Here is a 13,035-nt window from a genome sequence, read left to right on the forward strand (position 1 = left end):
GGTTCAACTTTGTGACCCTTGAAGGCAAATTCCTCCAGGGTTTGGAAGATTGCCGCCCACTAGGATCTTTTCATAGTTATGTCATACTTGGAAGAAAACTGATGCATTTAATATACTTCTAGAAATATGCACACAGTCCAGAGATATTTCCATTAGGTTGGAAAGAGCTATCAAGTATCAACAACCATAATAGGATCAGCCTCTGAACGGTCCTTTCCATTTCTGTTAATGCTATATGATGTAAGCCACAAACCAAAACCAGTGGTCCAAAGCATTAACTCTCTAAATGACACCGTATGCTTTGCCAGGCTCCACACCACACCAATCTCTCTCCCAATTCCAAGGACAAGGATTAGTTTCAAGTTCTTTGGTTCTTTGCCCCACAAAAAAAGGTTTAATGACCTAGATTTGTTTCGGCTCGTGGACCAGCCCGGAGCGACCAGGCCCAATTAGCATTGAGAGCGCCATGTTGCATGCAAGAGAAGAAGAAGTAGGAGTCTTTCTCCTTCTTCGATTCCGGCAGAAATTAAAGAGTTCAAGGGCAAATCTGAGTTCATCTAGAACTCGGAAACATCTTCTATTTAAAGTCCTCCATCACCTCCTACATACTCCATGTTGAATGCTTGAGGCATCACTGTGGATCTCGGGTTTCCTTCTCTGAATCTCCTTTTGATTCTCTACCGGAAAGCGTCGTTGGAGCCAAGGTAATGCCCTATCCTTCTTTCCCTTTCCTTGCCCTTCTTCCCATAACCTGAAATCATGGCCGTCGGTCGAGATATCAGCCAAAAATTGACCAGAGAAAAGATCTCCTATTTTGCCCTATTACGGCATCTTTTTTCTTCTGGGTTTCGTCGCCACCAACCGCTAGTTTGGGCAGGACTTTACTGCCTTGCAGGACATCTGTGGTTGTGTAGCTTTCAGTTAGGGAGTTCGGTCGTGATATAGGCTGAGTTCTCCCATAAATTTTTTAGTTCTTCCTCCCTTCTTTCTTGTGTCGGTCAAACACCATCGCCAGTGAGGCTATAGATGAAGGACCACCCTGAACCGCCGCCACCGGAGCAGTCCGCCTTAGCCATCGCCACCCCGATCAGCGATGAAGAGAGGTAGAGAACGACTCTTTCCTATTACAGAAAAGAAGAGAGTCTTCTCTCTCTTTCTCTCTCCTCTCTCCTCTCTCTTTCTCTCTCCTCTCTCTCTCTTAGTTTTCTTTTTCTCTATTTCTCTCTCTGCATATGGTTTGATGGGCCCAACAGGAGGGTCCTAAATATTCCTTTGGTAAACCTAGGCTGACCCAGTAGAGGGTCCTAGACCAGTGTCGTTACGACCATCCATCACGCTAGCCTTACCCCAACTATTGTTAAGCACTGGTAGACTCTATTATCATAAATTTCTATTTTGTTATATGTACCATAGTCTGATTCTTGTTTTATCAGTTGATTGGTTTGATTTTTTCAGAGCGGATCGATCCAGATCGTCGAACGCTGCTACCTAGTCGACCCTATCCATTCTGCACCCGAATATTATCAGCTACCATTAGACCCATAATTGATAACCCCTAATCTATTGTCTTTTTCTGATTTGATATATATTTCTTAATTAGATGGCTTGAGTTACAATATATTGATTGATTCGATTATTTGAGCATTGCCATGCCATTTTGCTTGCATCGTATATCTTCCTATATGAATCTATAATCAGCCCGGATTTATATGGGGCTATAATCATCCGAGCAAGAAGAAGTCCAACGAAATTTTATACTCTAGTTTCTAAATCGAGATAAGGCCCTAGCCTTTTATCTATATTTTAATTTTTAATTAAAGAAGAATAAAAAATATAGGTAATTCAAATATTAGAACTCTAAAATTAGGTAAGTACACAATAATGATTCATTAATATAGCGAGTGATTGATACGAAATAAGTCGGTGCTATATTGATATTAAATTGACTAGACATGTTAGCTGTAGATTGGTAGCATTGTAGCTGCATTGGAATGCGATAAAGATAAGAATCATTATATTTGAATCACCATATATATATATATGTTTATTGGTTTGTAGCTAAATTTGCATCATGAGATTTGAATCGATTTGGCATGTGACGATATGCTTTTATATGATTTCTAGTACAAAAAAAAATATGTGGTTATTGTACATATAATTTATTGAAAACTAGATTATAAAAAAAAAGATACCTTGAATGTGAGAAAAATTCACTATATATATGATAATTAATTTGACAAGAGTAATGATAAATCAGACGAATAAGATATAGATTGGACTAATTTCATCGTAGCATCTATGAGCTAACATATAGGAAGCCTCTACGAGCTTATACATAAAAAGTGACCATGGGCTATAACGTAGGTCAGAGAGCCACCATGGGCTATAACATGGTTCGGATAGCCATCACGGGCTATAACATGGGTCAGATAGCCACCACAGGCTATAACATTGGTCGAATAGCCACCATGGGCTATAATGTGGGTCAGATAGCCACCACGGGCTATAATGTGGGTCGAATAACCATCATGGGCTATAACATGGTACAGTATTAGTCTTTAACTGAGTCATGATCTTGATTAGTCCAAAGCCGAAAAAAGATAAAAAAATAAAAATCAAGTTAATAAGAAACGGATAATAAGACATAAGAAATTATTGTTGAACAATTGGTTATATATAAGATATCTATATATATATATGTATGTATATATATGCTTTTTTGAAATAATAATAATGAAAATTTATGTGCATGTTGTTTATGAGTTTTTTGACTGTTGATACAATATTCATTTATCTAGCATTATTAATTGATTCTTTTTTTATTACTTATAGTATAATAGTTTGGGATTCTTACTAGGTTGTAAAGCTTACAACCCTCTTCCTCTTTCTCTTTTTTTAGAGTTGTAGGTTGCATAGTATATGGCTATAGTTGAGATCACAAGTGGAGGAAATGATTAGATAGAGTATCACTGATACTGGTTGGATAATTAAATTCTGTAATTGGATTAGTTTTATTATTTATTATAATTGAGATTATGGATATTGAGGTCGTGATAAATTTTCAGGCCTTGCATATTCTCTAGAGCTCTGTCATAGAGAATGTGTGGCCGTGTTATATGCTCGGACCCGGGTGTTCGGTTCGGGGCGTGACAAAAGGTATATAGGACAGACTTCTTATTTTGTCATGTTTAATTTAGTACTCATTTTAAAGAAGAAATCTAAAAGTTAAAGACTTCTCTTACCAATAGAGTCATTAGTCTCAAGATTCGAAAAAAAAGTATGGCATTCTTTTTCTTTCTCATTTTCAGAATGTGCTTTTTACCAATATATACTATATGAGTAAGCGATACACACTAAATAAATTAATCATTTAGCAATTCAATATAGATCTTTAAGTAAATTGATATATATTTTTAAAAAATGGTGTTCGCAGTACATAGTTAGATGATACAAACTTATCAAATGAGACAAAACTAGAAAATTTATACTATGTACTGATACTGATGAATACTATATTCTGAAAATTGTGTATTGATTTTTTTTATAGGTTTGTATTCACCTTCTATATGATTAATTTGCTTGATATATTTCACCTAACTATATAACTAATAAAAAATATGTTTTAGAAATTATGGATCAATTTATCCAAATGTGTGTATTTGATGAATGCTAGATATATATCAAAGAGACTTGCAGTATGTATTAGAAAGTCGATGAGTATGTATCACTTGGCCATATAGTACGTACTGGTGAATATAATGTTCCAAAAACTATATAGTAATTTATTTAGATGTATGTATTAACTTGTTAGATGATTAATTTGCTTAGTACGTATTACTTGATTATGTAATATATACCGGTGAAAAGTATGGTCTGAAAATAAAATTAAAAAAAAAAGGTGTTCTTTTTGTAATAATGAGATTGATGATTCTATTAGTAAAAAAAAGAAATTAATTTTCAGATTTCTTCTTTTAAGATAGGTTTTCCTGAAATATGGTAAAATATAAAGTCTATATCATCTTTCTTTTTCTGGTGTCCGCCATCTTTGACTTTCGTCCATTTTATCAACGGCAAAGAGCCTGGAATAAAGCGAGCATTATGTAATCTTGCCTTTTTTGAAAAAAAAGAAAGTAGCCTTGTTTTACAAGGACAAAAGAAACTATATATATCTAGCAACAGTACGAAGCACAGGTCCCAGAAGAAGTCCTATCAAACAATTTTCAGAAAACGGGCATAAATAGAAATTTACACCAGTCAATGACTAGGCATAATTATATTTTAAGGATTTGCCAAAAGCTATTTCTAGTAAGCACTATATTTTATTTTTTATTTTTTTAAAACAAAAGGTTATTTAAAATATATTTGAAAATTTTATATCAAATAAAAAGTAAAGCAACAGGTGGCACAACTATTCATAAATAATTTGTATAATCCTCATTTTTTTAAACAGCTACGTCTATAGAGAGAGTGTGGGCTCTGTATCATGCTAATATCATACTCTAGCCTTTTGAAAAAAAAAAATAAAATAAAAATATCATACTTTCTACTCCAATATGAATAGAAGATAAGAATTTGGACGAGAGAGAAGAATTGAAGATGAGTGCGGTATACAAGGTGAGAAAGCTTGGCATTAAGGATTCATTTGATTTGTAGAAAAAAATTATTAACAAAAAATAAAAAAAACTACCTCATATTTAATTGAAGTTTTCAAAAAAAAAATAAAAAAGTTGGTTTTGTATAAAAATAAAATTTTTATATTTTATAAAAAATTTATGAAAAAAAATTTATGTAAGATATGGAAAAGTTTAATTTCTACCGACTAAATATTAAGGTAGTTTTTCTTTCCAAAAGTACCATTAAATTTTTTGACAGAACAAAATAATTTTTTTTCTGTATTAATGATATAATAGGTATTTTATATATTTTTTTAAAAAATAGACGATTCAACTAAATACAAACTACTCTGAAATATATATTTTTTATAATTGTATATTAAAATATTGTTTTTTTAATATTTCAATAAATAAATTGGGCCAACTAAACAAACTCTAAAAAGGAAAAGAAGCTATAAAAAGATAAAAAAAGTAGAGGGTCGGGTCGAGCTGGCCGCCGCCTGATGGGAACAACGCGTAGCGCAGCATGGAAGTCGTCATCACCACATGTCCCTCTCTTTTTCTTTTTTCTTTTTTTTTGTTGCTAATATGGGTGGATCATACCTGACGGGTACGAATACACCCAATAAAGTCAAAAAATAGGATACCTCGGAGTGCCAAAAGCAGCTCCCCATCTCCAGTCCACAAGGTATCTCCGGAATGGCGAGCTACATACGCAGCCACCCAATCTGCAGCACCATTGGCTTCACGGTAGATATGCTTAGCCTGAAAGGCCCATCCATCCCTCGCCATAGTCCATATGTCACGAAGCAATGGGTGGTCACTGACGTCACCCCTAGGACCCTCTCGGATCCAACTGATAACGGTGGCTGAATCACCCTCTAGGATGATAGACCTAGCCTGTAACACGCACCGGGCATGTCGAAGGCCCGCCCAGGCAACTCTCAGCTCCGCGCTCGGAACCGAGGTGTCAAATAAATGACTGCCACCAACGGCCACAACCCTAGCGAAAGGGTCCCGAATGACGAAACTCGCACCTCCCCTCGTACCACCATCCAGGACTGACCCATCAAAGTTGACCTTGAGGAAACTCGGGGGTGGGGGCTCCCAGGTGAAAAACACCGTGTGGGATACTGCCGAAGCAGGGTGGGAGCCCCAGATGTCCTGAGCTGTCAAGGTCCCTTCGGTGGTAGAGGTGTGACACATCTCTGCCACCTGACTACATGCACTCTCGACCACAAATCTCGGCGACATACATCGTTCACCGAATATACGGGCGTTCCTAGCCAACCAGATCTGGTAGGCAGTACAGCTCACTCGAGTCACCTCCTGACGAAGCGCCGGGGACTCCGAGCCCTGGCGCATGGCCTGTAAGAACTGGTCCCTACAGCTCCACACCGGCTGCGGAACCCCTGCCAGACGCCAAGTGTCCCTCGCCCATGAGCACCGAAACAAGGCATGGTCGACCGTCTCGGCCACACCGCAAACCCCACACTCCAGGGGGATCCTTAATCCTCGTCCGCCAAGTACTGCTCTCGTAGGAAGACGGTCCCAGACCACCTTCCAAAGGAACAACGCAACCCTTGGGAGGAGGCCCAATCGCCAGATCCAGACACAATCAGGACCAGGCTCGTACTCCCGCCTAAGGATGCGGGAAAGGACGCCCATCCTGACTCTAGGACTGGTCGAGGAACTCCACACTCGTACATCTGGTCCACCACTCTGTGGCAGAGGGAGGGAGCGAACCCGCTCCGCCAGATGCTCCCCGAAGAAACGGGCTAATCGAATCTCGTCCCAACCGGCCTCCTCGGGGGTCATAAGATCACAGACCTGTAAACCCTCCCCAGCCTCGACACTGACAGTAGTCGGCCAACGGCACAAGGGGAGGCCATCAACCCATGGGTCCCTGGTCACATCGATGCTGCGGCCATCGCCTATCAGCCATCGGGTATGATCCGACACCATGGGCACATATCTCGCTATCTCACGCCATAAAAAGGAGCATCTCCGCCCTCCTCGAACCCCGCCCTCCCGGCCTACCCCCCTCATAGCGGGCAGTCATGATCCGGCTCCAGAAGCCCTGCGTTTCCAGGATGAGGCGGGAAGCATGACGGGCGAGGAGCAGCTCTCGTCTCTCCAGGAGAGACAACACCCCAAGGCCACCCTCCCTGAGAGGGAGGCAAATACTCTCCCATGCCACCAGGTGCACCCCGCGGCCCCCACCAAGCGAGCCCCATAAGAAGCCCCGAATCAGTCGCTCGATCTTCAGAAGGGCTGATCTTGGTACCACCGTGTTGGTCATGAGATAGATAGGCATAGAGCCCAAAACAGATCTAATCAGCAGAACTCTACCCATCATAGATAGAGACGCTGCTCGCCAGCCCTCTAGCCTACTCTGGACCCGTTGCACCATCCCGGAGCACTCAGATGCACGCAGTCTCCTACCTGTAATTGGAACACCCAGGTATGTTCAGGTCCCATCCTGCTCAGGCATCTCCAGAATCCTCCGAATCTCACGTCGAACCCCGGGTGGCGAACTCGGGCTGAAGGAGATGGAGGATTTCTGGGCATTCACTCTCTGACCGGATGCATAGCAATAGGCGGCCAAAGCCCGCCTAATAGCCTGGGCGTCTTCTACGCGAGCACGCGTCAGGAGGAGGCAGTCATCAGCAAAAAGTAAATGTGATATCGGCTGGGCCCCTAGAGCTGGGACGTAAGCCTCCAACTCTCCGGCAGCACACGCAGCCCGCAATGATCGAGACAAGACATCAGAACAGATGATGAACATGTACGGGGATAAAGGGCATCCCTGCCGAAGCCCCATCGTAGAACTAAAGAGTGGGGACTGAGAGCCGTTGATCAAGATGGAAAACCACGGACTCCGGACAACAAAAGCACCTTGCTCTTGACAGATAATGCCGGAGAGAAAGGGCTTCATACGATCCATCAGTATTCTTGCCACAACTTTGTATAAAGTAGTGCACAAACTGATCGGTCTAAAATGGCTCGGCTCGGACGCGTCCGCTCGCTTAGGTATTAGCGTGACAAATGTGGCCTTCCAGTCATCAGGCATACCCGACCGACTAAAGAAACACAAGACCGCTTCTACCACTACGATCCGGACGATGCTCCAGTACCTACGGAAAAAGAAAGTGGGGAAGCCATCTGGGCCCGGGGCCTTGTCCTCACCCAGAGCCCAGACAGCCTCTCGCACCTCCCCCTCCATCACTGGTCGAACCAACAGTGCATTCTCAGCCACCCCGATTTGGGATTCAGCTCTCGGGAGCAGGCCGGCGACATCCGACCCAGTATCCTCCGTCCAACGGGAGCGAAAGAACTCGAGTAGGATGTGGCTGATCGCCGAGTCATCCTCCACCCAGCGACCCCGCTCATCCCGCAAGGAACAAATAGTGTTCCTCTGTCTCCTAATAACCGTCGATCGGTGAAAGAAACTAGTGTTCCGGTCACCCTCTCTGACCCACTGAATTCTGGATTTTTGTCTCCAGAAGATCTCATGTTGACGTAGGATCGAGTGATGGGTGGCGAGAAGTCCCCGGAGGCTTGCCATATCAGCCTCGGGGAGCACGCCCACCTGATCTTCCCTACTTTGGAGGTCAGCAATCGCAGCCTCCACATCTTCCAGCTTCCTAAAAATATCACCTACGACCTCCCGGTTCCATCGACGTAGCCGTCGCTTGGTCAACTCCAGTTTTCGTGAAGCCCTCTGCATGGCGTCGCCGCGAACCGGCAGGCCCCAAGCTCCCCGGACAATGTCCCAGGATTGAGGGAAGGATAGCCAGACTTTCTCGAAACGGAATGGGCTCTGGTGCCACGAACCAGAAACCGTCGAAAATAGCAAAGGACAATGGTCCGAAGCAATCTGAGAAAGATGACTAACCCTATAGGATGGGAATCTGATGAGCCAATCAGTGGAAGCAACAACCCTATCCAGCCGCTCCCACACCCTAGCTCGTCCGGATTGGTTGTTACACCAAGTGAAACGCGGACCGGAGAAACCCAGATCTACTAGGCCATTCCGCGAGAGGAAGTCGCGGAACTCCCTCCTATCCACAGAGTCAGTGAAGGCCCTGCCTCCTCGTTTCTCACACTCCTCCAAGATGCAGTTGAAGTCACCCACCATCGCAGATGGAAGTCCCTGTGCGATTAAGTGGGTGAGCTCGTCCCACAGAACCCTCCTAGTCCGATGGTTTGTACTAGCATACACTCCGCACAAGACCCACGGTGCAGCATTAGGTTCCGAGATGATCATGATGACCTGTTGGGAGCAGTTGTTGAATATGTCAACCGTAGCCACACCCCGCTTCCACAGAGCCACAATGCCCCCGGACAACCCCTGGGAATCTACAGCATACGACTCCCAGTCAACCTCTAACCGCCGTAAAATACGACTGAGTCCTCTACCGGATAGTCGTGTTTCATAGAGTAGGCAGATCTCCGGACTATGGATCTGGACCAACCGCCTAAAGGATGACATGAAGGCCGGCTTTGCCGCCCCCCTACAGTTCCACGCAAGAATCCTCATGGGGAAAAGTCCGAGAGGTTGGCCACAGGCACATCAACCCTCTGGGCCATAGGGTCCATCACCACCTCGTGATCAGGGTCAGCCTGCTGACCCTCATCCATACTAGTCCCGGACACGACTCGCAGCACAGCCGCCTTCACCCGTTGAACGACAGTCGAGTGATCCACGGTCGTGCGAGTAGCCCCCTCATGACCACTCAAATCACCTACCACCGGCTCCACCAGTGCAATCGTATCCCGCCCCATCAAAGGGTCACTCATAGGGCAGTCAACGCAGACGGGAACCACACTCGTCCTAGTCATATCACCCGGATCTGGCCCACCAGAGGCACCATCTCCCTGCCCCATATCCACCTCTAGAGAGCCTAGAGTAGTGGGGCTTACAGACGACGGATCCACCCCGGAGGCCTGGGCCCCAAAGTGGAACCCACCATCCCTGGGCCCCGCAGCCAGGGCCGCAGACCCTATGTCAGGCCCAATAAGGCTCGTTTGGGCCGTGAACAGCGGCAGGCCCCCGCCCACGGGGGCCTTCCCAGGGTCCTCCGCGCGTGACCCAGCCAAGCTGGGCCACGCGCTAACCGTCGCGCGACGGGCCTGGGAACCCGTCGCGCGATAGCGACCGTGCACCCGGCGGGGCTCGCGTGCCCCGCGACCTCCCCCGCGGCCCGCCCGTCCCACGCCCTGCGAGCGGCCCGCATCCAGTAGCGGCCCAGCGTTCCTGGGCCGTTTCTTGGGTCCAAAGACCTGCCTCGGCCCGGTTTCCGAGTCCACACGTCCCGCGAATGAGTCGCCGGACGTATCAACTCGGAAGCCCTCTTCGTGCCTAATGGGAACCGGAACCCCCACCGCCGGCGGGGAATGGCGACGGGCCGCTTTAGGAGGCTTTTGCCAGCCCTCTAGGTCCGGCGGGGACACCGGGGGACTGGGCGAGGCAACCGGCGAGGGCGGCCGAGATGGAGACGCTACGACTGAAGGCTCCGTCGTCTTCCCCGGCTGCGACTGCGGCGGACCTTTCTCCCGCATCTGCCGAGCACGGGTCGTCACCAACAACGGGCCGTAGATCGGCCCGGGGATCTCCTCCCCCGGAGGGCACCCTTCCGTCGGCGCCGGAGCCCCGAATCGGCACCCTGGCTCAAGGTGTCCGATCCGACCGCACCGCACGCATAAGTCCGGAATACTCTCGAAGACGAACGGCTGCCAGAGGGCCTTCGTCTTCTCGAGTATCCGGATGCCAGGGAGTAGGGGCTCAGAAGCGTCGATCGACACCTTGACCCGCGCAAATCCCATAGCTCGGCGCCCCTCTGTGACTCCATCCACCGCCAGTGGTCGCCCTGCCTTGCCCGCGATCTCCAGAATGGTCGCCGTCGACCAATAATCTGGAGGGAGCCCAGGCAGCCGAAGCCAGACCACCACCGTCTTCAGCGGATTTTCCCTAGGTAGAAAATCCGGCGTCCACGGCTCCAGGGCTAAGAGCTGCCCCGCCACCACCCAGGGCCCTTCCGACAGGGCGCGGTCCCGGACCTCCGGCGACCGGAAACGCAGCGCAAAGTGGTCATCGGCTAAAGACACCGCCACCACCTCCCCTGGTTTCTTCAGTCGGGCGGCCACATCCTTGGCCACCCACTCGACCGGCACCCGCCGACCGAGGCTCTGGCCGACAAGCGCTAATCCTTCCCACTCCCGATGGGCCGCCTCAATGGGCTCCACCGGGAGCTCAAAGACCGACGAAAAGTGATGGCTCAAGCGAGCCACCTCCGTCTCCGTCAGCCGGTGAGTAACCCATGGAGCCGGCCGCGCCCGGCCAGCGGGTCTCTCCCCTTTCCGCCCCAGATTCATACCTTTGCCTTGCGCTACAACCTCCGCCCACGTCCTCGTCGTCGACGCCGCGGCCAACTTCGTCGGGTCCTTACCATCTGCAGTCGACGGCCCCGATGCCTGCTCCCCTGCCGGCCCCGATGCCTGCTCCCCTGCCGGACCCGACGACCCATCCATCGGCTCCTTCCCCTTCCTCCTGGCCATAGGTGACCTGCAACACAAGAACCACAAAGCAAACCAGCGCCAGAAAACCCTCCTCGCCGCAGAACCCCGGCCAGCAGCAGCTCACCGAACACCGGCGAAGAGAGGGAGTACCAGACCTTTCTCTCTCCTCAGAGTTTCTCACTCTAAAGAGCCGTTACGCGGAGTTCAATCTTCAGTGTTGGAAAAAAAACGTCCCTCTCTTTCAGCGTTTGGTGGAGAAGTCTGAAAAGCTAATGGCCAAACCATGGACTGAAGGCTAAGGTGACGTGAGCTCTTGCATTGCATTGAAACAGGGAAACTCTCCATCATTTGAGAACTGTGAGGGATCTTGAAATATTTTCTTGTCGGATTTGATATGTATGTGGCTGCGTTTTGCGGCTTTTGCCTTCATTTCTTCCATCAAATTATTCCATCCTCAATATGTTTGGTTTGGCAGAAACTATATATCGTCTGCATCTCTAGTTCTGCAGGCGAGTAGAGTCGGGTTTTACGCAGCTGTTCTGGTCAAGAGAGGTACAATAATAGTTTGGGTCACGTCAAAACGTAGTATCTTTCTGTAGTTTGGATAAGTTTAGCATGTGCTGCGTGTCAGTTGTTCATTACTAATCTAATCTCGCTGCAATTAAAAGTGAGGTATCGATGGGAGTATCCAAAGTTCAGACCTGCCACCATTTGATGCATATATATAGTCATCAAAAATGGTGGAACTGTAGCTTTGGGTTTGGGGTTCACTAGGTGGCATTTGTTTCAATAGAAAATTGTTCGAATTAAACAACATCAGCAGCTGAAAATGTTTATATTTTTAAAGCTTTAAGAATTTTGTTGGTATCAAATGTAGTTAGGGTTTCATGGGTTTAGTCTACTTGGGTCTGGTCATACTGTACATAGTTGGATGGGATCAAGTCAAACTAAAATTCCATGTTGCTTTCTCAGGATTGGGATCCCCATATCTTCAAGTTCTTTTTTTCCCTCTGTTCTAAATTCCTTCTTTTGTTTATTATTAAATTTGTGTGTCCCTAATACTTGCTGGTGTAACCAATTCATGGAATCCATATAATAAGAATTGTCATGACATAATTTTTTTATCACGACAATGATAACAATACTAATAGTTTAAATATATTAAAATCTAAGTTTGAAAATATTTATTTGATATATGATTATATGGTTTAGGCACTAGAGATAAGCTGTTAATATGATACCCAGCCCTTTAAGCAAACTGGGCCTAGTCCACTTGACCGCCTAGCTAGTTTGGCCCAAAAACAAAATAAAAAAATAAATCGGCACGTGTCGCGCACATGCCAGGAGAGGAAGAGGACTCCCTAGACTCCCGCCATCTTGCCGAATGGAATCTGACCCTCGAAGTCAAATTCCAGTTGCGGCCGAGCATATTTAGAGGCTCCTCTCCCTCCCGCCGGAGTTCCGGCCGTAATTGGAGCTCACAACCAACGTTTTCTTCGGTTTTCTCCCTAGAAGTTGATGGTCTTCCGCACCACCGCTGCGACCAGTCCTCGTCGGAAAAACAGGCTCCTCCCCATCCTCTCTTCCTCCCAGTGGAGTTTCGATTGTAATTGGAGCACGCAGCCAATGTTTACTTCGGTTTCTCCCTCGAGGCTGATGGTCGTCCGCATCGCCGCTACGGCCAGTTCTTGTTAGAAAAATAGGTAAGGACCCGAATTTCTCCATCAAGCTACTCTCTCTCCCTTTTTCGGATTCTTTGGAGCCTTGATAACTGGTCGGTGATCACTGAATATTGGCTGAGAAGGAAAAACCTCTATTTTTCCTATTTTTACTGGCTGAACCCATGTTTCGGCTATTTTCGCCACCAGTGCTCACCGGGGTCTTCCTTCGAACCATCACA

This window comes from Phoenix dactylifera, unplaced genomic scaffold, assembly GCF_009389715.1.
Source record: "Phoenix dactylifera cultivar Barhee BC4 unplaced genomic scaffold, palm_55x_up_171113_PBpolish2nd_filt_p 000551F, whole genome shotgun sequence".
NCBI lineage: Eukaryota > Viridiplantae > Streptophyta > Magnoliopsida > Arecales > Arecaceae > Phoenix > Phoenix dactylifera.